Below are 23,790 nucleotides of genomic sequence, written 5' to 3' on the forward strand. Positions count from 1 at the left end.
GTGTATGTATCTAGCTTGCAGTCACTGCCATACATCCCCTTTTCTTATTTCTCTCTGCTTCAAACACAATGGAGGAATGATAGCTAAGTGAGTTGTGCCCCCCCTCCTACACTGCGCCCTGAGGCTGGAGCCAATCTCGCCTCTGCCTTGGCCCGGCCCTGGTCCAGGCTGTGTGGGTCAAATGAAGAGATGAAAAAGAGAAATCACAGAGCTATGTATGCAGTGCTAGGAGATGGCATTGCTATGGAGTTTTACTGTATATCCAGTTCATCAAAAAAAAAAGCTATTCTGTAAGGAAAATTTGCTTTTTTATTGTTACAATCACTAAAGCAGGCATAGAGAAACTCTCTGCTGTGTCTGCTTCAGGCTTATCTACTGGAATTAGTGAACAAAGAACAATCTTAGCCGCTAAGAGACAAAAGTTGACAAAATGATTAATAATGCTGGGGATTTTCTGTCATATTTACTGTCTGATTGATTATTTCCGACAGGTTCTCCTTCCCGATCGATTTTCTGATTTTTTTTATTTATTTTTTATTTTTTTTTAATAGATGTTTTTATTTTTCATAGATGTGAATGGAAAATCGATAGGGAATCAGATTAAACCTGTCGGAAATAACCGATCTGACAGTAAATCTGGCAGAAAATCTCATTGGGTATTCCAGCGCAAGACTTCAAAGCAAATTGAATGCAAGTCTTCATTTAAAAAACAACAACAAAAAAACAGGCTTTTTTTCTGATAAAACTCGGGACAAAAGTTTTTTAAATCATGGCCTTAAAGTTCGAGATTGGAATCTGGATAAGGACATTATCTGCAACGAGTTTCTATGTTCTCTCCATGTTTGCATCTCCTGGGTGATCCCCTGATTTCTTCCCACCCCCAAAAAATGTCTGTTCCCCCCCCCCCCCATATCACCATACAAAAATGTTACCTTACCTATGTTACAATTTTCCAGTTCAATCTTAGCCCAATTCAATTAAAACGATTGGTTGTACCAAAAAATTGAAAGTTTTTATTTTTTTGATTGACAAATCTGATTTTTCTGAATTTTCAGTGTTCCCGATTTTTTTGAGAGCATGTTGGAAAATTCAGATCAACTTTACCAAGACTTGTGTGTGATGGGATTGTTAAATTGTATTCAATCAGAATAACTTTTCTATCCAACCAACATTTTCAATACTTACGATTTTTTTCCCCGAAAATCTCGAACACATGTATATGTTAAATTTTTTTTTCCATTTCAAGCTTTTATTTGCCAAAAATATAAAATGAACAGAAATAAACAGTGCATAAAATATCAACTTGACATTGTACTTGAAAATTACATGACATGAAGATTACATAACACGCAGGTTACATATTGCTTGTATAGTTGGAAAACTAGACTTATCCTTTCAGATCTCGGAGAACATTGTATGTCCCTTATTTATGGCCTGCTGGTATCATGAAGTGCAACATTAAGTTAGGTTGGTAGTCCTAAACTGTAACTTTTGTATGTGTATAACCATCTACCGAGAGCATCACAAGGAAGCCATATTGTGCTGTTAAGGTAGTCTTGTGAGGCACCCTGCAGGAACTCCTTGTCTTACAGGAACTTCCCTCAAGATAGGGGGGGGGGAGCATAGGGAAAGGAAAAGAGAAAAAAGTGGGGACATCATATCCTAGAGATAGAAGTGGTGTGTAGGTTGTTTCCCCTTTGATTATAGCTCACCAGTCATTAGTTTCTTGTATTTGTCAGAGTATTTGAACATTTCCCAGCCTGCCCAGATAGATGTAAAGTGGTCTGTCTTATCCTGGGAGAGGAGAATGGATTCCTCAAGCTGCGCCACCCTGTCCAGTCTGGAGAGCCATTGGTGAACCGTAGGAGGTTGTTGCTTTCTCCAGAGGCAAGGGATTGTGGCTCTAGCCGCGTTAACTATATGTGACAAGATGGATTGTTTGTAGTTTTTGACTGAGAAGGGGCCCGAGTGGAGGAGGAAGAATTCCGGGGTCCTGGGAACTGTTTTAAATGATTTTTCTTCAGTAAGTTTGTGGACGTGTTTCCAAAAATTCTGCACTTTTGAGCAGTTCCAGAAAACATTAAGCTAATCTGCTTTTTCTTCTCCACATCTCCAGCAATTGTCTGTCAGACCTGGTATAAATTTACTGAGACAAGACAAACAACATTTATATTGCGCTTTTCTCCTTGCGGACTCAAAGCGCCTGAGAAGGGAGGGGGTTTTGTACCAGTGAGTGAGGATTTTAAAACCCTGTTCTTGTGTGGTGACATTTAGTGTCGCTTTGTGATTTAGAGTCCAGATAGCCTGCCACTGCTCCTGAGTAAATGGTCTGCCCAATGCTTGTTCCCATTTGGTTTGGTATGGCAATGTGTGGGAAGTCATTTCTCCGACCAGCCATTCGTAGAACCATGAGACCGTGTGCCTATGAGGACCTGCACTAAGTAAAAACTGCTCAAAAATTGAAGGTTGTCTGGTAAGTTGCTGTTTATGGGAGGATTCACCCAAAAAACTCTGTAACTGAAGATAAGCCCAAAAAAGGAAATTTTTGGGAGGCAGTTAGTGTGTTGAGAGCAGATTGGGGTTTTAAGGAATTGCCTTCCAAGAAGTCTTTGAATCTAGGAGTAAGGTTCAGAATCCATTTGCTCGGAAATGACGTAAGACATCCTGGGGGAAAGATAGGATTATGATTGACCGGAGTCATTGGGCCAAGCAAGGAGGAGGCCTTGTTTTGTCTCATGAGGGATCTCATGATATCAGTTGTGGCATGGATCAGCGGGTTAGATATTTCCTGTTTTTTTTTTTTTCAAATACTTTTATTTGTAAAGTTTTTAATGTTTGTGTGTGAAGAGCTCTCGCCAAATATTTGCCACTTTTGTTCCCTGTTTCGTAGAACACCTTCTGCTTTGAGAAGAAGCGTTTTTTGATTCCCACATACAAGAAAGAGGAGAGGGTGGAACGAGCATTTGTCAGGTCGTGTAGGGCTTGCTCCACTAGGGATTGCTTATGTACCGATTCTAAAGCTCGTATTTTAGCTATCAAGGAATCAATGTTTCCTTGTCGCTCTTTTTTTAGCTTTGACCCTACACCAATTAGGTATCCCCTCATTACTGGTTTGTGTGCCTCCCATGTAGTCATATCGCTTGTGTCAGAACGTTTATTGATGGTAAAGTACGAGTCAATTTTACGTCTGAGTTTGCTCTGGTGTGTTATGTCGCTTAACAGGTAAGGATTTAATCTCCAGCACCAAGTCTTTTGGGATCTTTCTGGGAATTGCATTGTGAGGAAAATGGGCGCATGGTCAGACAGGGTCTGTACTCCTATCTCTGTTGAGCAAACCAAAGGTAGATCTCTTTGCTGAATAAAGAAGTAGTCAATGCAAGTGTATTTATTATGAACACCAGAGAAAAAGGAGTAATCCCTGGTCGTTGGGTGTAATGTTCTCCAGGAGTCAAGCAGTGACAGGCTATCCAGACGTTGTCTCACGAACTTAAAGTGAACATCCAGACTAAAAATCGACTCAGCAGCACTGAAAAGGCTTGGTGTTTCTTTAACAGTTTCACAGCATCAGAACTTTGTTACTCTTATACAAGCCTCATTTTTAGCTGCACAGAAGAAAACTGCCCGGGCATTTTTCCCCTGATGCTGTGCAAAGCATGATGGGATTTCCGATGTTGTTGTTCTTTTTCTTCTGTTTTGGTGCAAAAAAAATTTTTTTACTTTTTGAATTTGCCAATTGAAACCTAGCGCATGCAGCTGGGAGGGGTTATCTGGACACAGGACAGTTGGAACTGTGTCTTATGCTCCCTGTCACCTCCTTTCAACCAAAAAGATGGCTGCCCCCATGACAAAGATGGCAGCCCCCATGAATCACAAACATTTGCCTGTTCTTTTAAAACAGGGTGGGTAAAAAATGATATTACCTATCTATTCTAATTAACATAACTAATGTAACTTAATGACAGTATGTTTGTTTAGGCTGAAGTTTCCCTTTAAGAGCTCTATAGGGTAACGAGGAAGCACCGTTGGAGGTGTCTATAAGTGGGTTCAAGGAGATATTGAAATCTCCTCCCAGGATAAGTATACCACTCTGAAAGTCACTTCATTTCGTTAATACTGAAGATATAAAAGATGGTTGACTGGAGTTTGGTGCGTATAAGTTTGCTAGTGTAAGTGTACGTCCAGCTGAAGTGCCTTTCACAAACAAGTATCTGCCCTGGGAGTCTTGTTCTATGTCTAGGACATTGAATTCTAAAGTTTTATGTAGTATAATAGATACCCCTTTAACCTTCCCTTGATCGCTAGTTGCATGGAAGACTTGTGTGTATCTGTGGTTATGAAGTTTGGGGATCTGATCACAGCTGAAGTGTGTTTCCTGAATAAATCCTACCATTGTACGCTGTTTGTGAAGAAGATCTAGTAGTGATGTGCGTTTTTCTGGGACGTTAAGACCATTGATATTAAGAGACCTGAATTCCCATCTTGGTGGGAGATTGGAGTTAGAGGTAGCTTGTGGTGCGATATTGGTGGCCATTGTTGACATCCACATAAAAAGAAAGAGAGGGGAGAGGGGAGAGAGGGAAGCCCCTGTGATGCGTCACACTAATGTGCGGTTTGTGAAGGAATGGGCGCTTGTTAGCCAATTCTGGGAGCCTTAGGTGTAGATAGGGCATAATAAGGTTACAGATAATTGGCTATGAGAGTTCAGATTACCAGGAGGGCAAGATCAGAAAGGGCGCACTAAAACTACAATCCACACGGATAGACACAGCTGTGTCGTACCGTGAATCACGTGGAGCGTTAAGTCAGATGACAGAAGTCAACTGTTGAGGGGTTGTGATTAACACTTGTAAAATACAAGACAGAACAGACCGGTTCTGTCCCCAGAGAACCATGTAAGAGTCGTAAGGTATTTAATAATTGTGCGACTGTTCAGAGCTTGTAGATAAAATCAGTACAGTAAAAGAAGAAACTGGAAAACATTATTATTGCTTTAAACCTAGAAAACATAGAGAGTATTGAAAACATAGAAAACATGGAAAAACTAGCAGGTGAGTATATTCCCCAATGAGAGTGTGAGCTTCTGTGATCAAATTTCCCCCTCCTCCCCCCTCCCCCCACCCTCAAAAGCATATTAGTTTCGAGATGATTTAGTACAATTGCTGAGAGTTTGGAGTGTAGACTCATCTCTCAATTAGATGCATATAGGTGCCCAGGTTTCAATTATATTACCAAATGATCAGGGGCTCTCCTCTCCATGCACGACCCCTAAAACGGGGCCCCGGGCAGTTGGAGGGGAGGGCCCCTCGCCCAAGTATGAAGCTCAGGATCTCAGTGTGGGAGTACCCCATGGAGAACAAAGATAGATTAACCATTGAAATAGAGTAGGAATTCTTCACATTATATGCACCTTCTCATCACAAAAAACCTACAATGTGGATGTGTAAAGTCTCGCCATATTTTCCTCACAGAAAGAGTATAGGTACACTAGGTAAGATCAGTATTAACTTTTATATGAGAGTAAATGGCCTGGATCGGATAATGATGTGAGTCTCACGGGGCTTATTCGAGCTGTACCTAATGAAGACAAAGGTCAAAGCATAGCATATATATCAACCCGGGGTGGGAATACACAAAGGGGGACAGGAGGGGGTCTAGGCCCACACGAAAAATAGTGGAACAGTAGCTAAGGGTAGCACTTTCCTGGGATAGTTTAGAGCAGTAGGCAGGCAACAACTGGGGCCATACGGAAACGATATAGTCATTGATGGTTATATACTCGCCCACTCTTTAGCTGTCGTCGCTGGATTGATCATCGGAGCCATGTGAAGGGGACACCGAAAGCGAGGGTGAGGAGGCCGCTGTGGATCGTTTCGAGCGGTTGGAGGCCCGAGGATTGCGTCTACGACCCGTCCGGGGAGGCTCCTCAGGTGTTTTGAGTTCTTCTGGTAGTTCCAATTCTGCGTACCATTCTGGTAGCTCTGGGGTACGCAGATTAAGGGTTTTGCAGAATGCGGGTAAGTCCGCTGGTGTGCGTAGTATCGCCATCTTGTTGTTCTCCGTGGTGGCTAATGCGAATGGGAACCGCCAGCGGTACTTGATCCCTTTCTACCTGAGTAGTTGCAGTAGGGGTTTTCAAGGCCTTACAGTTAGCCAGAGTGATTGGAGATAAATCTTGATAGATAGCAACTTGAGATTCGTTGAATTTTATTTCATCCTGATCTCTGGCCGCTTTAGATATAGCCTCTTTCAGAGGAAAGGATTGCAGGCAACATATGATGTCTCTTGGCGGGTCAGTGTCGTTACCTTTGGGGCGGAGTGCCCGATGTGCGCGGACGAACTCTATGTAGTCATCCTTCGGTTTTTCCAACAAACCATTAAAGATTGCGGTGATGGCGGGAACGATCTGGTCGTCAGGTAGAGACTCCGGGAGGCCTCTTATCCGTAAATTATTTCTTCTCCCTCTGTTATCTAGGTCTTCAAGACGTCTGTTAGCATCTATGAGCAGCGTGTTGTGGATTCCTATTGCCTTTTTGGATGCATCCACTATGGCGTCTCTCTGCGTTCCGGCCTTCTCTATTGCGTGTAGCCTTGAGGATATGCCCGCCACGTCTTCCCGGACCTCCGCTATTGCGACTGTTAGAGCCGCTTTTATTTCTTTGGCGAGGTCTTTCAGGTCCCCCATTGTTGGAGCTCTCGATCTGCCCTCCTGGGTCGCCATCACAGGGTCGGAGGTGCCCTCCTTTGAGTGTGAGGAAGGAGGGGTTGTCTTCTCCGGCGCCATCTTGGTTGCCTGTGCGGCCGGGTTTTTAGACTGCTGTGTCCGAAAAATCTCGGGTATATTCTTCCCGTTCGGTGTTTTATAGTCACCTGCTGATCTTGTCTGTATCTGGGATTAAGTGTTTCTTCTCATTGTGCACAAAAGTCGCGTGTAGGCATTAGCTCTCTGGGGACTTGTGCCGGAGCTCTAACACCGTGCATCCATCTTGGATCAGCGTCAAGCCACGCCCCCCGTATATGTTAAATTTAACATTTTTTTTCAAAACTTCTAATCAACCTAAAAATTGGATCGGATTGGTCGAATTAAGGGCTCTTTTACACTATATACAATTCCGATTTCTGATTTTTGTCCAATTGTACATGCAATTCCTATTCCAATTTTTGATGTGAAAAAAGTCCTGCATGCTGCGTTTTTCTTTTTGTATTGCTAGCACTTAGTGAAAATCGGAATCAGAAATCAGACTTGTAAAAGAAACCTCAATCAAGATAAAAGACAAGACAAATAACATTTATATTGTGCTATTCTCCTGGCGGACTCAAAGCGATTGAGCTGCAGCCCCTAGTGTGCGCTCAGTAGACAGTAGCAGTGTTAGGGAGTATTGCCCAGGCGATGACGTCAGAGCGACCTCCAGTACTGCGCCTTCGTGATCGGCGCTGTCGATCACCATCACGTGGGCCGGAGCGCACTGCGCAGGAGGTCGCTCTGACGTCATCGCCCGGAACCGGAGCTCCGGCAAACGGCTGCGCGCAGAGATGCGGCGAGGGAGGTCCTGGGAGCTTGGGGCTGGATGAAGCCCCGGTAAGTAGCATTTATTTTATTTAAATTTGCCTTACAACTCCTTTAAATGGTGCTAACCAGCAGGGGGAACTGTTCTGCATGATAATAAGAAACTTATTAAATCCTACATAATAGCGACAGTTTAGCGTGAATTTCTAGAGCTGCAGTACAGTTAAGAAAAGTGAAAATCCATCCCTAAACTGTTGCAGATTAATAAGTGCTTAATAGCAGTTCTACAGACAGTACATCGGTGCAGGCTAGGCATGATTTGTGAGTGGCTCCTCCCCCTGCTAAATTCCTCACTCAGAGCTGGCCAGTATCAATACAGCAAATGTATTGATTATTACCTCAGCAAGAGCAATTTCTCTCACACACTGCACTGTCTCAGAAACCTTCCTAACTCCTCCAGTTTTAGAAGTAAACTGCACTATCTAGTGATTTCCTAAGATGTCTGAGACAGTTCTGCATGGATTTCTAAAAACCTACCAATATTTTGTCTCGAACACTCTTGATAAATGTCCCCCTCTGAACCTTGTTGTATTATGGGAAATAATAGCTTTTTCCAACTGTCAAGCAAGCAATACCTACCTCTGTCCGCAGAACTATGACACAACTAAAGATGTCACTACCAGTGACAAATTTCAGAATGTAAATCAGGGAGAGGAAAGATTTTACAATGGGCAAACACTGACTAAATAATCTATAGATGCATATTGTAAACAATAAGCAATGTTATTCATTATGTTACTTCCACTGCAGTTCTTCTTTAAAGCTACCTTTCATACCCGCTTGTAGCATGTACGGACTGGTCCTTTAAGCTGAGCACAGCTTGGTTTTAATCTGCCATCTCAGTACACCGTGTTCAGGATTTATATCGGCAATAACATTATTTTATGAACCATGTACGGTTGTTTACAATGCCTCTGCTGCTTTATAAATAAAACAGTAGCTGCATTACTGTAGGGAAATACCAAATTGTAATATGGATGGAACGTCTTCGCAGTTGCAAACTTCCACCAGGTGGCAATATTGAGCTCTACTGCCGCAGAAATTCTTTCCACATAACTGCATAGCAAAAAATCAGCACTTTGTATTATATTTTACCTCTTTTTTTCCACCAGTCGCTGTTGTGGATAATAATCCTGAATTGCAGTGGGGGGTTTTCTCCCAGTTTGTGGCCTCTTTGTTTTACTTCAGCAAGTTCTGGGTATGCTCAAACTATCATTTCTCCTTTTCCAGTCTGCATACTTGCGTGTAAAGCTCTTTGACAATAATGAACGCTTCTGAGAGACTTAACACTATTCATTTTGGGAAGGGGATAATAAATTCAAACTTCAAACATTAAATTCTCATTAATCCTGTTTAGACATTCAATGGCGGGGTGTGCTTTAAAGGGAACCTGAGATGAATAGAAAACAAAAATCCATACATACCTGGGGCTTCCTCCAGCCTCCTTTGGCCTGATTGCTCCCTCTGCGCAGTCCTCCACCTTCTGTATCCTTGGGAAGAGCTCCTTGTCCAATTGGGGCTTACTGCGCATGCCCGGCTGCATCGTCAGGAGCTTTCTGCACCTGCGCAGGCGCAGAACTCTTGGTTGTGTGAGCAAGGTGGGGGAGCACTTGCAGCCACAAAGCGCATGCGCCAGCTAGCCAAAGATACTGGGACCCCTCACGAAAGATCGAGGAGGTGGAGGATGGCACAGAGGGAGCGATCAGGCTGAAGGAAGCCCCAGGTATGTATTAATTTTTTTTCTATTCATCTCAGGTACACTTTAAGCCACATACACATGCTATATGGTTAACGACCAGTGGGGGCCGCCTCTGCCATGAATCTAGTGTGAGTACAGGGTCTCAGACCCTCCCCGATGTGTCACTGGATAGGGAGTGCTGGATCACCTCGGCCGAGTGCAGGCTTAGGGCATTGTTGTGTGGATAGTCCCAATCACTACAGGCGGTAATACTCATGCATGTGTATGCACCTTTATCTTTATAGAATCTCTTTGAATAGATGATTTCATACAAATCACTCCTGCTCAGAAATAGGAATGGTTCATCTGGTCGAGCATCTTGGCATTTGGGATTAGCGTACGTAGTGCACTTAAAGTGGATATCCAATTTTTTTTTCTATGGGGGGGGGGTATATTCACTAAACTGTGGTAAGCTTCTGTATCCCTTTAAAGGGTGGAGGGTTTATGTACATCCTTTCATGTTTGTAACTGTCGGGCATAAAATCAATTCTTTAGTTTTATCTGGTAAACAAGTAATACAGATAGAATCACTATTACTTTTCTTGTTGATAATTGATCATTCCCCAGTTTACCTGACTCTTATTTGGTACACAGAAAAATTTGGTACACAAATAGGAAGTTGCAGGGCGAGCTGGGTTGACCTTTTTTGCTTCTCTACTTCCCCCTCTGACTTAACTAATGTAGCCTGATTGGCTGAAGCCTCTTTCCCTCCTGTTTTCCCCTCCCACACCTCTGTTCCTCTCTGATTGGCCAGTATTTCTCATGCTGAGACAATTCACTTTCAATAGTGAAGGGCGGGCAATGCATACACAATCAGCCAGAGGATAGTAAAGGAGGAAATTACACCAGGATTGGCTTCAAAATAGCCACACTTAAAATGGGAAATGCTAAGAAGGATTTTCTCTTTTTTTACTGTAGAAAAAGCACTAAAATCAAACCGTGGAATACATATGTTATGTAAGTCTGAGGTAGTATGGCTGGCAGCTCCTCTTTAAAGAGTTCCCGGGTCAAAAATTCAAATAGATACCTAAGGAGAGGGAAGCTGTCCTCCGGACCTCCACCACTGCCTGGGACCCTTTGTGGCTGCGCTCCTCTTCATGTACAAACACGACCATACTGCCCCCACACAAGCACAGCCTTGCCGCTTGTGCACAATGGCTTACTGCGCAGACAAGGCTGTGCTTGCACAGGCACAGTATGGCTGAGTTCGTGCTTTGAGAGGATCACGGTTGCGAGCTTGGAATCTGACAAGAGCTTGTTGTGTTCCTTTGGAGGGAGGTTCTGCGCTGGACCATAGGACAGTGTGGGAAGCACCTATAGGATCCAGAGGCTTCTTAAAGGGATTCTGTGGCATGTTAAAAAAACAAACAAGCTGACACTTACCTGGGGCTTCTATCGGCCACCTGTAGCTGTCATGTACCACGTCGTCCTCCTACGATCATCCGTTCCCGCTGCCAGTCCCGGTCTAATTAATCAACTAACGCGACTGCGCGGCCACGGCTGTGCGAGTGCTTGCTCCCGTTCGCGTCTCCAGGAGCTTACTGCGCAGACGCAGTATGAGAAAATCTTGTACTGTGCCTGCGCAGTAAGCTCCCGGAGGCGCGAGTGGGAGTGCGCACTATTCATCTTGTTAGGCTAATAACTGAACGGCGGCGGGGATTGGAGAATCGTAGGAGGACGTCGTGGGACATGACAGCTACCGGGGGCCGATTTAAGCCCCAGGTAAGTGTCAGTTTTTTGGTTTTTTTTAATATGCCACAGAACCCCTTCAAGTAAGTATTTAACTTTTCACCCCAGGTTCACCTTAAGTTCACTTAAAGCCCAATTCCAGATGCAGATGCAAATCTAACTATAACTTCTTATGAAGGTATGTGTATTTACGTAGCACCAAGATCTTTCACAGCGTTTTATAGAGTATATAGTCATGTCATTCAGAGGAGCTCACAGCCTAATCCCTGTTATGGTTATATGTCTATGTCATAGACTAAGGCCAGGTTTTGGGGGACACCCATTCATTTGTCTGTGTTTTTGTCAGGAAACAGGAGAGTGCAGAAGAAACCCATGCAAACACATGGAGAACATGCAGGCTCTATACAGATTGTTTCCTGGCTCACATTTGAACTGGGGACCCATCGCTGCAAGGTAAGAGTGCTGCTCTCCACTACACTTCCATGCTGCCACTCTACACCACCATGCATAAAGCAGTGATAAGTGTTATCACGCCCTGTATACATATCACCACCCTAGAGACAGGGATAATAATAGAGATGTGGCAAAGTGTTCGCCGAACTGTTCCCAGGGAACAGGCCATGGGGAATGACCGCATTTGTCATATTACGCATTACTGCGCAGATGCTTTCCCAGCGGCCGCGCATCCTTGATTGTGCGCCTGCAGCCGGGAGTGCTCTGCACACGACGTCATGCAGAGCACTCCCGGCTGCAGACGCGCGATCAAGGATACACGGCCGCCGGGAAAGCATCTGCGCAGTAATGCGTAATATGACGAATGCGGAAATTACCCCGAGGTCATTCCCCATGGCCTGTTCCCTGGGAACAGTTCGGGCCATCTCTAGATAACAATGCATGTCTTTGGGAAAGCTTCCTCCTGTCAGTTACTGTGTCAGCACTGTACCTGTTGTGTTATCTGTGTGTTATCGCCCACTTCTCTCTGCAGGAAGTCATTCAGCAGTGTCATTGAATGGTTTCCCTTATGCTGGGAATACACCATGAGATTTCTTGGCAGATAGATGGTTCAATAGATAATTTCAGACATGTCTGATCTGATTTTCTGATCGATTTCTCATAGAAGTGAATGGAAATCAGAAAAACGGTTGAAAAATCAATCGGTCAGTAAATCTTCTGAACAATCTCATCATGTGTTCCCAGCATTATGTATAGGTGCCCATACATAGTCCACAAGGTGACAGATGAAGGGGCAGATGGGACACAGAGGCATATTCTGTGCCTCGTGATATGCCTCTGTGTCCCCAACCCGGCGCTATCTGCCCTCCCCCCCCCCCCCCCCCCCACCGCCACGCTATAAAACGCAGAGAGAGGGATTCCCTGCCCAAAACGCCTGCCAGGGGCATTCCTGCAGGGTTTCCAGAGCTGCCCTAGCCACACCCCCTGCCGCTCCCCCGCCTCCCTGCATGCTGCAAGAGACACACAGTCTCTCCTTGCAGCATCGTGACCTATAGGTCACGAAAGTGAAAGTGGGCCAGTGCGGCCCACAGGAGCAACATTTTTTGCAGCTACCTGATCCGCTCAGCCCTCCAGGTCAGGTAGCCTACTTTTTTTTTCATTTTTTAAAGAAGACCTGAATACAGAATGACCTCTCTGCTCTAAAAGATATAAACAGCATAATAAACTTCAGACAAAAAACATTTCTTTGTTACAGCTGATACAAATCCTAAAATAAATCTGCACAGTTTCTACTTCCTGATTTATGGAAGCAGACATATTGTTAACTTCCTGTGCTTTCAAATGGCCTTATCTGCCATCTCTGCCATAGGCAGTCATGTGACGCCAGGGGAGAGATCAAATTATAATTTGTGATTAGACACAAATGAAGGGGAATTAGACAGGCTAAACTTCGTAAGGCTTTGTTTACATCTAATATCGCAATCGCTGAGGCTAACGTTTTGGGATTTTGTGAGTCAGGAAGTGAACTCTTTGACCCAGAAAAGAATAAATTCATTGTATTTATTCTTAAAAGCGCAAACGGAATCGCCGCACAAAGCGATTTTGTGAGCGTTTTGTGTTTTTCCTATACCTTCCATTGTAGCAAAATCGCCCTAAAAATGGTTCAGGCAGCGCTTTGCTGAGTAGATCAGAAACTAACCGCTCGTATGTGAACACTCTCATAGGGAATCATTGCACAAGCGCTCTTAGGATGATTTTTAAAATCGCCGGCGCTCAAAAAGAATGCAAAACGCCCTTGGTGCGAACGAGCCCTAAATACATACAGGGTGCATTTTCTCTATGTTTTACTTCTGTCCTGTGCAAGAGTTCAGGTCTACTTTAACGACAGAAACCCACCCACAATGCTGAAGATGCATGGGCACTACGGTGGGAGACAGCAGACAAGTAAAATATTAAATGCATGGGCAGGTGCATTCATGTTAGTGGGGGCAGCGGTGACTGCAGAGCCACATGGCCAAATCCCTAGAGATTTCATTCTGCCGGTGTATAGGCAGGCAACAGATGTCTCTCTGATAAGATTCGATCAGAGAGAAATCTGTCTCTTAATCAATCTATCCACACATCGTCTGATGTATGGGCACCTTGACTTTCTGCTGGACTTTCACATATGGTGATATTATAATTGCCACAATGGGCTTGATTCACAAAGCGGTGCAAACACTTTGCACGCCTGTGAAAACCCCTTTATCACGCCTAAACTCAGAAGAAACTTCGCGCGAAGCTCCCATTAAGCCCTATGGGACTTTGCGCGCGCGCGTACGCGCGGAAACTTCGCGCGAGTTAGAGCACAAAGCGGTGATAACTTTTCTGGTGCAAAGGTTATCACGCCTAAAGTCTTTTAGGCGTGATAACTGAGTTATCACCGCTTTGTGAATCGAGCCCAATAAGTGCAAAGAACTGCTGTGACATCACAGAGAGGTAAGCTAGGCCTCTTTCAGACGGGAGGCTGATGTGCGCTTGTCGGGCAGTTCACCGGCTTGTCTTCCAACCACAAGCACCATTCAGGTGCAATTTAAATGCTGCCGAATGGAAGTGGTTGTAACACCACATGCGTCAGCACTTGACACACAGTGGCCTTACCCGGCAGCAGGCATCCATGATATATTGCATCTGAGCATGGCTGCAGCTGCGCTAAGATGCAACTCCATGGAGAGGCGCCTTACCAGCACTGGTACCAAGGGCTAACAAGCTCCCGGCCAGTGCAGTAGAGCAGCTGACAAGCGGTAGATTCAAAAAGAGACCTCGCTGCTGTATTTTTTGTTGCTTTATAAATTGGCCTCACCAGTAGAAATGCTCTTGTTATAAACACACCACAAATCAGAAAGTCATATTCGGTAACAGAGGCCGTGCTGGAGGCTGAGGATGTCTGTAGCTAGAAAGGGCCATTCTGATATAAGAGAAATGCTGCCTATTTCCACCAGCAGACACATGTGCTTTCCATTTACCGCAGTAAGCAGTGAGGAACGCTGGTACACGTAGGAGTCCATGACACCCTGATTAGTCATAAGCCCTCACAAACCACAGGTCAGCGTGGAACCATCCTAAATACAGAGAAGGCATCCAGTCTAATAATGTCCCTTGCTAGTGTGTTATTACACAGAAATAAATCCTGGAAGACTTTGCAGCATTCTTGGTGAGGGGAGTTGTAGATATAACAAAAGTATTCTTTTATTCACTTTAATAATAAGGAACACTGAGCATCCAGAGTCAGAGAATGTCTTCTCTTTGCCACAACGCTCACTGTAAAGCTTTTATTGCAAAATACAAAGATAGAATGTTTTGTGGAGAACTCTGAAGTGCCTCACACAAGAGGCAGGATGCAGTTACAGCTATTACTAGCAATAACTGCAGCAACCGATATCGGGAGAAAGTACCATCTCCTGATTCAGTTAACAAAGGTATACATAGATCCTCATGGCTGAGAGATAAAAAGCTTGCTTGCTGACAATACCAGAGGTTTTAAAGACGTGGCAGTTTTAATCTTTTCATTGAATTAGTGCTGTCAGATGAACAAAGCACTGTTTAAAGCACAAGTGAAGTGAGAGAGATATAGAGGCTTAAAGGATACCCGAAGTGACATGTGACATGATGAGATAGACATGTGTATGTACAGTGCCTAGCACACAAATAACTATGCTGTGTTCCTTTTTTGATTTCTCTGCCTGAAAGTTAAATATCAGGTATGTAAGTGGCTGACTCAGTCCTGACTCAGACAGGAAGTGACTACAGTGTGACCCTCACTGATAAGAAATTCCCCTTTTTTACCTCTTTCTTGCTCTCAGAAGCCATTTTCTGCTAGGAAAGTGTTTTATAGTTGGAATTTCTTATCAGTGAGGGTCAAACTATAGTCACTTCCTGTCTGAGTCAGGACTGAGTCAGCCACTTGCATACCTGATATTTAACTCTTTCAGGCAGAGAAAGAAAAAAGAACACAGCATAGTTATTTGTATGCTAGGCACTGTACATACATATGTCTATCTCATCATGTCACATGTCAGTTCGGGTATCCTTTAAGGTGCATACACACCTTTGATGGATGTTGCCTGTGAGGGATCGGGATCGGGATCCCCTTTGACAAACATCAATGGGCCGGGCTGCATGCCTGTATCAGCCGTGTAGCTGACAACGCACTGTGTAGCTATGAGGGGGGAGGATGTAGGGACAGTGAGCAGCGCTTGCATGATGTCACGTGACGGTCGAAGGTTCATCGTCACTGGGGGTAGTAGTTGTGCCTGACGGATAGCTTTTGTGGATTGGGGTCAGCGGCTTCACGCCTGCTATGCAGTGCTGCTATTCAATTATCCGCAAGCTATTTTGGAAATCAGCAAGGCTATCCTCAAATATTTCCCCCTCTGGCCGCTAATCAGGCACCTCTGGGCGCCCCAAATTTACCTTCCTAGCAGCCGCAACTTTCACCAAAGATGGTAAAATTCAGTGCTTGCTAGTGGCCACCGCCATGCGCCCAAATTTTCTTGGTATACCGCTAAATGTGTCTTTTATCATAAGCGCCTATGGCGGTGCCAGTTTTTCCATAAGGGCTCCTGCGCCCTTTTTTCCTGCTTCGGTTTTGTCTGCCTCTATTACGTTCAGAGCAGATGTTTTGGACTGAAGTCTGACTAGATGAGCTGCATGCTTGTTTCAGGTGTGGGATTCAGGCACTACTGCAGCCAGTACCAGTTGCCAGGCAATTGCTGTTTTTTAAAAGGAACTGCAAAACAATGAGCCTTCTCCCTTCATAAGCTTGTTTAACTCCCTAATCGGCTATGCAGGCTGGTAGTAAACAATGAGGCTCCATCTCCTGAATAGTACCAGCCCATGTTTTTGGACACCAGGGGTATTCTGCAAGATGGAAATCCCCCACCTCCGCATAATGCCCTCCTCTGTCACCTGAACAATACTGGTCCACTTGACATTGCAGAGGGAGGCAGAAAACTGCCATCCTGCTAAGCACCCTTGTCTGATATTCAGAACAAAAGGGCTCATCCCCATATTTGGTACCCAGGAGGAGGTGGGGTATCAACCTTATCCCTTATTAAAGGGTATTTGCAAATACCACCAAAAGTCACATGCCTCATTGTGGTACTGCACAGTGCGGTCAATCTCTACGAACTGGAGCGCGCCTGCAAAGAAGATGAGGGTCCCAGCAAGCAGTGGTGGGGTGGAGGAGGATCAGATAAGCTTCTGGATCCTCAGATGCTTATCTATACTGATGTAAATATCTAACTTTTCTTTTTTCTTCAGACACTACTGCAACCAAATAGATGAGCAGGGCTGCCAGGCAACTGGTATTGTTTAATAGGAAATAAATATGGCAGCCTCCATATTTTTCTCACTACACTTGTCCTTTAAAGTGGACCTGAGATACAAAAGATTTACACCAAAGATTTACACTTACCTGGGGCTTCCTTCAGCCCCCTGTAGTCTGTCTGCTCCCTTGTCGTCCTCTCGTTCCCATCTGTTGCTCCGCTTCCAGCACCAGTAAAATCCCCGACTGAGCCAGTCATGGGCTACTCTGCATGTGTGGTCCTGGCCCCACGACTCCCCTGTTCGGAGCGTTCTGTGCAAGTGCAGTTTGTTAAGCCTGTAACTGCACTTGCACAGAACATTCCCAGGAGCATACAGGCTCACAATCCAGCTGGATCGTGGACTCCACAATGGCTAATGGTCAACAGGGGGCTGGATAAAGCCCCAAGTAATGGCCAGTTAACACTTGCTTTCAAAATGTATCCGTGCTATACGTTTTTAAAGCTCTGCTCAAACGCAGGAAGTGGATCCTATGTGCTGCGGAACGCGAGACCGAACGCAGAGTCCCAACTTGGCACATTTTTCCAGACCAGATAGGAAAACGTGTCCAATGAAAGCCTATGAGAACAAACACTATCTGCATCGCCTGTTTTGCATCTGCATTGCCTTTTTCGCTCACATCGCGTCGTCGCCGTGATGTCATATTCGTACGTTCAGTCCCTTCAAAACAGCCTGGAGGTCGAGGGACCTCCATTGGCCTGCAAAAGTCCAATGGGAATCTTCAGCAACAGGGAGATTTCTCATTGGTTCATGTTAGACCAATGAAAATTCTCCCTGTTGCTAGGGAGAATTGGCCTGCTGCAGAGCCGCATGCATCTGCTCGCCTACAGGCTGCTGAAGGGACCAATCGGTGGTGGTGGGACAGGTGAGCAGCGAAGGGTATGGGCCAAATTGAGCAACGCTGCAGAGGTCTCCTGCCTCTGACACAGGAGACCTGGGTTTGAATCTTGACTCTTCCTGTTCAGCAAGCCAACACCTATTAAGTGAGGAGACCTTGGGCAAGGCTCCCTAACACTGCTACTGCCTATAGAACGCGTCCTAGCTGCTGCAGCTTTGGGCTTTGAGTTCGCCAGGAGAAAAGCACAATATAAATGTTCTGTGTCTTGTCTTGATGCGCTTACCGTTTCCATTCTGCATCCACACGTGTGAACCAGCCCTAAATATAAATCATTTTGTTTGCAATGTCTCAGTTTTACTTTAAATGGAAATAGAGGTATCCTCTTATGGATTGTTCTTAGAAGTGTATTGGTCATTCTGTTGGCATATTCCTGTGTGGAACAACAGGTCTTCTACAGTCACACATACTATTAAAAAAAAAAAAAAAAATACCAGGAAACAAATTAATCAGAAAAGATAATAGGAGATAAGATAATAAGAAAAGATCCAAATACGGTACAAAATAGTTAAAATACTTAAAACCGAGAAAGGAAAAAGCATTTAACCTCCAACATAAATTGTGCACATAAATGTGTAAGGGCTGGAACCCACAGGAGCGCTTTTGGCAACGTTTTGGCAGCACTGCGATACGCTAGCAGTTTGCCAAAACGCTGGGCTAATGTTAATGGATGGGGCAACTTCCACAGGACCTGCAGCATTTTGGGAGCGTTAGCGCTTCAATGTAAAGTATTGAAACGCTAGCAGAAACGCTCAGCAAAACCTAAACTGAGCGGTTTTGCTAGCGTTTTGCGGTTCAGCACACTGTAACAAAATTAAAAATAATTCACAGGACCAATCGGGATAAAAACGCAAAACGCTACGCACCCGCTGGGCAAAAAAATACAATGTTGCAAAACACGACCAATAACGTGCATGAATCCGCTTGCAAACCGCTCAGACAAAACGCTAGCGGTTGCGTTTTGCGTTTGCTGATTTCAGTGGGTTCCAGGCCTTATGGCTGGTAGGATAAGATTTTATTAACACTTATGTAAAACACATTATGCAGAGGTCACTCATTTCCTCAGGTTTAAAAAGGTGTCTGAAAATGGTAAAAGGATAGTATTCACTACAGTAATAACATATACAACATTAGCATATATGTTTATAAATCTATTTTAAAAAGTTTAAAATATAAGATTAATTAAAAAAAGAGAAATGGTGACTAGGATCAACATAATAATATATATGCATATATCTGAACTTCTAGTATAGCTTTTAGCTTGAGAAGTTGATATGAATTAGCTACAGATTATTAATGTATCAAGATAAGATAGTTGAACTGAATGGGTTAATTATACATAGTGTACAATGATAACTAAAAGTAATAATATAGTAGTATATAATAAAATAATATAATATAAAATGTAATATGGATTATAGTCCTGGATGTTAGTTATTACCATATACAATGCTATTATGGAAACCTTTCCTAACCAGGGATTCAGGATAAACTTTTCATAATATACAGTGATAATAATTATGAATAATGTATAAAACTCAGCAAAGTATATTGTCCCTTAATCTTAAACATACTAAATTAGTGTCATATATTGAAATTAGTTTCTATATGTTGAAGAAACTATTTAATTGGCCTCAATTGATGGTTTGGTGTAATGTTTTAGACCTGTTTTTAGACCTGGTCTAACATTCAGTAATTACACAATTCACAAAGGCAAACAAGGAGTAGCCACGCCCATTTTTCCTGACAGAGATTAGACCAGCTGATTTCTTGTTGTAATTCTGTGAGGTATTTTAGATGTGAGGATGGAACCTTTTGAATTAATTATGCAGGAGTTTAATTGTATGCAGAGGGGAGCTCATCAAAGAGAGAAGGATGTCAGTCATTATTATTATTATTACTTAGTATTTATATAGCGCCGACATCTTATGCAGCGATGTACAGATTATATAGACTTGTCATCTAGCTTTTCCTCAGAGGAGCTCACAGTCTAATCCCTACCATAGTTAAATGTCTGTGTTATGTACCATGTAGTTGTAGTGTATGTATTGTGGTCAAGGGCCAATTTAGTGGGAAGCCAATTAACTTATCTGTATGTTTTTGGGATATGGGAAGAAAACAGAGTATCCGGAAGAAACCCACGCAGACATGGGGAGAACATACAAACTCCTTGCTGATGTTGACCTGGCTTGGATTTGAACCAAGGACCCAGCGCTACAAGGCGAGATTGCTAACCACTACGCCACCGTGCTGTCCATAGCTACTTGTTTGTGAATTACATCTTTTGATCATTTCCCCTGCTTTACCCACCTCATTACCAAATGGTTTAGACCAGTTCTAAAAAACAGGTGTAAAACATTTGGTAATTTGGTGAATTCCCCTTTGATGCAACTGACCAAACCATCAGTAGACTAGAAACCATCAGTAGACTACGGTAGTCTAAACTGCTTAGTGAATTGAGGCCATTGACTGGATCCTCTAGTAATAAAAAGTTATTATAACTCTCATGGGCTCATATGCAATTCACTTTTTCTCCTGAGTTTTCTCCTAGGTGATACTTTCACACAGCCGGCCCTAGACTTTTTGCCGCCTGAGGCAAAATTTAAAAAAAATCCCCGCCCGTTGTCTCTTAATCTACACACTGGTACTTAACTATTTACAGCTGGAAGGGAGCGCAGATCGGGGGACCCAGGAAAGGGAGGGGGGTCCGACCCCCCTCCCCACCGCTAGGCCCAATACCCCCTTTCTGCCCGCTACTCCTCCAGCTCGGCGGGCGGCCCCCCACCCACGGACAGGCGGGTGCCACCCCCCAGATGTGCCGCCTGAGGGAAATGTTTCACCCCGCCTCATGAGCGGGCCGGCCCTGCTTTCACACCTCTCATAAAATGGATTTTAAACCACCAGAAAGCAAGAAAATACTTAAAATAATTATGATGATGCTTTTTCTCCAACTTTTGAATTCTTTTTTAATTGTAAAATGTTGAAAAATTATTTTAAAGAGAATGTGAACATTATCACCTAGGACACAACTCAGAAAAAAATAGTTAATTGCATATGGGCCCAGGTCTTTTTCTTTCAACTCACCCTCCGAACCCCGTGTACACCTTCATCCGGTGCTTAGCCCCACCCCTTGCAGACAAGCTCTGTGGTTCTTCCGCGTCACTCTCTATCTCTGATACACTCGCCTGCGAGGGGGCGGGGCTAAGTCCCGGAAGTTGGCACACACAAGGCTCTGAGGATGAGTTGAAAGAAAAAGACCCAGAGTGTCATCACTTTTTATTAGAAGTGGATCCAGCTAATGTCTAATTTTCACTAGACCCGTGTTTAGGAAAAGGTCTGCTAGCAGGTTCAGGAACTCACTAGTGATTCCCTGTCACTGCCACAGAGCATTATGCATCAGACTCATGACCGCTGGCAATGCTGCTTTTTAAATATGGATTTTGTCAGAGAAAATGTTTACAAAGCATTACTGCAAACTCAAATCCATAGTTTTTTTTTGTTTTGTTTTGTTTTTTTAATTTAAATATTTTCATTTCTTATGTCATAAAAAAACAACTATACACCAATAATACTTCCTCCCCCCTCCCCCCACCCCCCCTTCTGAACTTTATTAACCACTTGCCGACCGCGTCACGCCGATGGGCGTGGACACGTCGGCAGCCCCAGGACCGCCTAACACAGATCGGTGGAAGGGCCTTGGGGCGTGGTTTGCAGGAGATCGCGTGCGCCGATGCGCGGTCATCCCTGCTTGGATGGTGGAGCTCCGCCATCGCCACCAGGAGACTGTTAGACAGCGAAATAGGTACATCCCTGCGATCTAAGGCAGCGCTGTACAGGGGACAGCCGTGCCACTCGGCAGTCCCCTCCAGAGTCACAAAACCGATCGCGCTGGTAGGCTGATGGGGAGATGAGATAAAAATTTAAAAAAAGGATTACATTTATTTAAAAATAAATAACAAAAATATTTGTTAAAAAAATAAATAAATAAACACTAGGGAAGCGATCAGACCCCACCAACAGAAAGCTCTGTTGGTGGGGAGAAAATTAGGGGGGGGGGGCATCACTTGTGTGCTGAGCTGTGCAGCCCTGCAGCGAGGCCTTACAGCTGCAGTGGCCAATTTACAGAAAAATGGCCTTGTCTTTAGGGGGGTTTAACACTGCAGTCCTCAAGTTGCAAGCTAGAGTTCTACGGATCGTGCTGCTCATGGGAGGAGACAATTGTGCAATTATCTCTATTTATTTCAGTGGAGGCTATCTCAGCTCATTACTTGCAGAAAGCTTTGGGGATTTATGGTTCTCCACATTTCACAAATACACAGTGAGTTGGGCAGTATATGGCAGCTTTCTGCGCCTACATATACTCAGGGCTGGTGCTAGATACAGTGGGACACTGGGCAAAATTACCCTGGGTGCCCCCCCAACAGACAACCCCAGCGAGCAGTATTAGGTGCTGCTAAATTCACCCCAACACCCCCTCCCCCCGGTCTTTCCTCAACTTCATTTTGGCCCCCAGGGCCATAACAGTGTAGTGGCTTACCTGTTGGCTGCTTCATATGTCTGGCTCCGAGCACTCCGGTCTTCATACTCACAGGGGCACCTCTCCTCCATGACCTGGCATGTGTTAATACGTATAGCATGCACCAGGCCACGTAGAAGAGGCCACCCCTGTGAGAAGTAAAATGGGAGTCAAAATTAAGTTGAGGGAGACCTGAAGTGGCCCAGCAGCACTTGAAGGCCCAATGGCAAGTGCCCAGGTTGCCCCTATAAGTCGGCCCTGGATATAATTGATGATAGAGATGAGAGAAAACAGTTTTGAGAAATGCAATACTGTCTCTTATATACTGTAATATACTCACAATACTGTGGCCTGTACAGAGGCATGTTCTGCGGCAGAAAGGTTAACTTACCTACAATGCTGCCTCTCAGTGATGGGCTGCACACCACTCTCCATTCTGGCACTTCTACCTTCACAACTGAAAATCCGCCTGTGTATGTGGAAGTGTCGGGAAGAGGGAGTGCAGCGCAGGAGCGATAGGTGGCTACATAGTTGCGTTAACCCCTTCTGCCGCAGACCACGCCCCTGTATGTGGTAGGAAAATTTAGCATTTTGCAAAACTGGTTCTGCTCATCCTTAATCGATGAGCTGCACTCTGCCGAATAATCACAATTTGTTATCTTTCTGTTCTATTTCTGAGTCTGATACTTTTGTGTTCTTCACAGATCTTAATGTTTTATTAGAACACTAACCCTACAAATATACTGTATTTAGCCATGATAAAAACCTATCACTGCTACAGGTGAGCTGAAAATTCAACTTTAATCATTTTCTTGCACCGCGGGAAGCGGAATTCCTGAGGGCAGAACTGGAACTCTGCTCAGAGACAATGAGGTTCAGAAGCCCTTGACTAAATTACCTGACAACTTATCATTTAAGCTGGCAGGTATCAATCATTACCCTTCCAAATCTGACTAGTCCAGTGCAAAGATCCATTTCAGCCTGGGGGAGTTAAAGCGGACCTGAAATTCCTCTCTGCTCTAAAAGATACGCAACAGCATAATAACCTGAATAACCTTAAAGAAAAACATTTCTTTGTTACAGCTGATACAAATACTGCAATAAATTTGAAGTGTGTCTACATCCTGCTTTCATTGAAGCAGACATATTGTTAACATCCTGTGTTTACAAACTAGCCTCTCTGCCATGGCAGACAGCTGAGAGGTCAAACTACAACTTGTGGTTAGTCACAGATGAAGGGGAATTAGACAGACTAAATTCTCTAAATACATACAGGGTGCATTTCTCTATGGTTTTCTGTCCTGTGCAAGAGTTCAGGTCCACTTTAATGCTCATTAGCCTTTTTTCCTTCCTCTTACAAGGGGTCATTCATTGACATTTTTTGTACACCGACAATAATGAATTAAGTAGATGAATTCAAGGCATGAAAACATACATTTTAATTTTCTAAATTGTTTGATGTTATGGAAAGAATTTCAAGTCCTATATTTTAATCACCAGTTAAACGGCCAATAAGGGGAGTGAAAAACGATAACCGTGCAATTTCCGATGCACGAGCACCACACAACCGC

General features: G+C 44.1%; 1 protein-coding gene across 5 annotated transcripts in view; it reads left to right on the plus strand.

Moving 5' to 3' along the window:
- KANK4 (KN motif and ankyrin repeat domains 4) overlaps positions 1 to 23,790 on the plus strand; it is a 267,015-nt gene that overhangs the window by 18,733 nt on the left and 224,492 nt on the right. For all 5 annotated transcript variants that reach the window (XM_068239357.1, XM_068239358.1, XM_068239359.1 and 2 more), the window contains one exon: positions 11,338 to 11,444. The gene's annotated coding sequence lies outside the window, so the exon portion shown is untranslated. The remainder of the gene's footprint in view (positions 1 to 11,337; positions 11,445 to 23,790) is intronic.

Source organism: Hyperolius riggenbachi, chromosome 6, assembly GCF_040937935.1.
Source record: "Hyperolius riggenbachi isolate aHypRig1 chromosome 6, aHypRig1.pri, whole genome shotgun sequence".
Lineage (NCBI taxonomy): Eukaryota > Metazoa > Chordata > Amphibia > Anura > Hyperoliidae > Hyperolius > Hyperolius riggenbachi.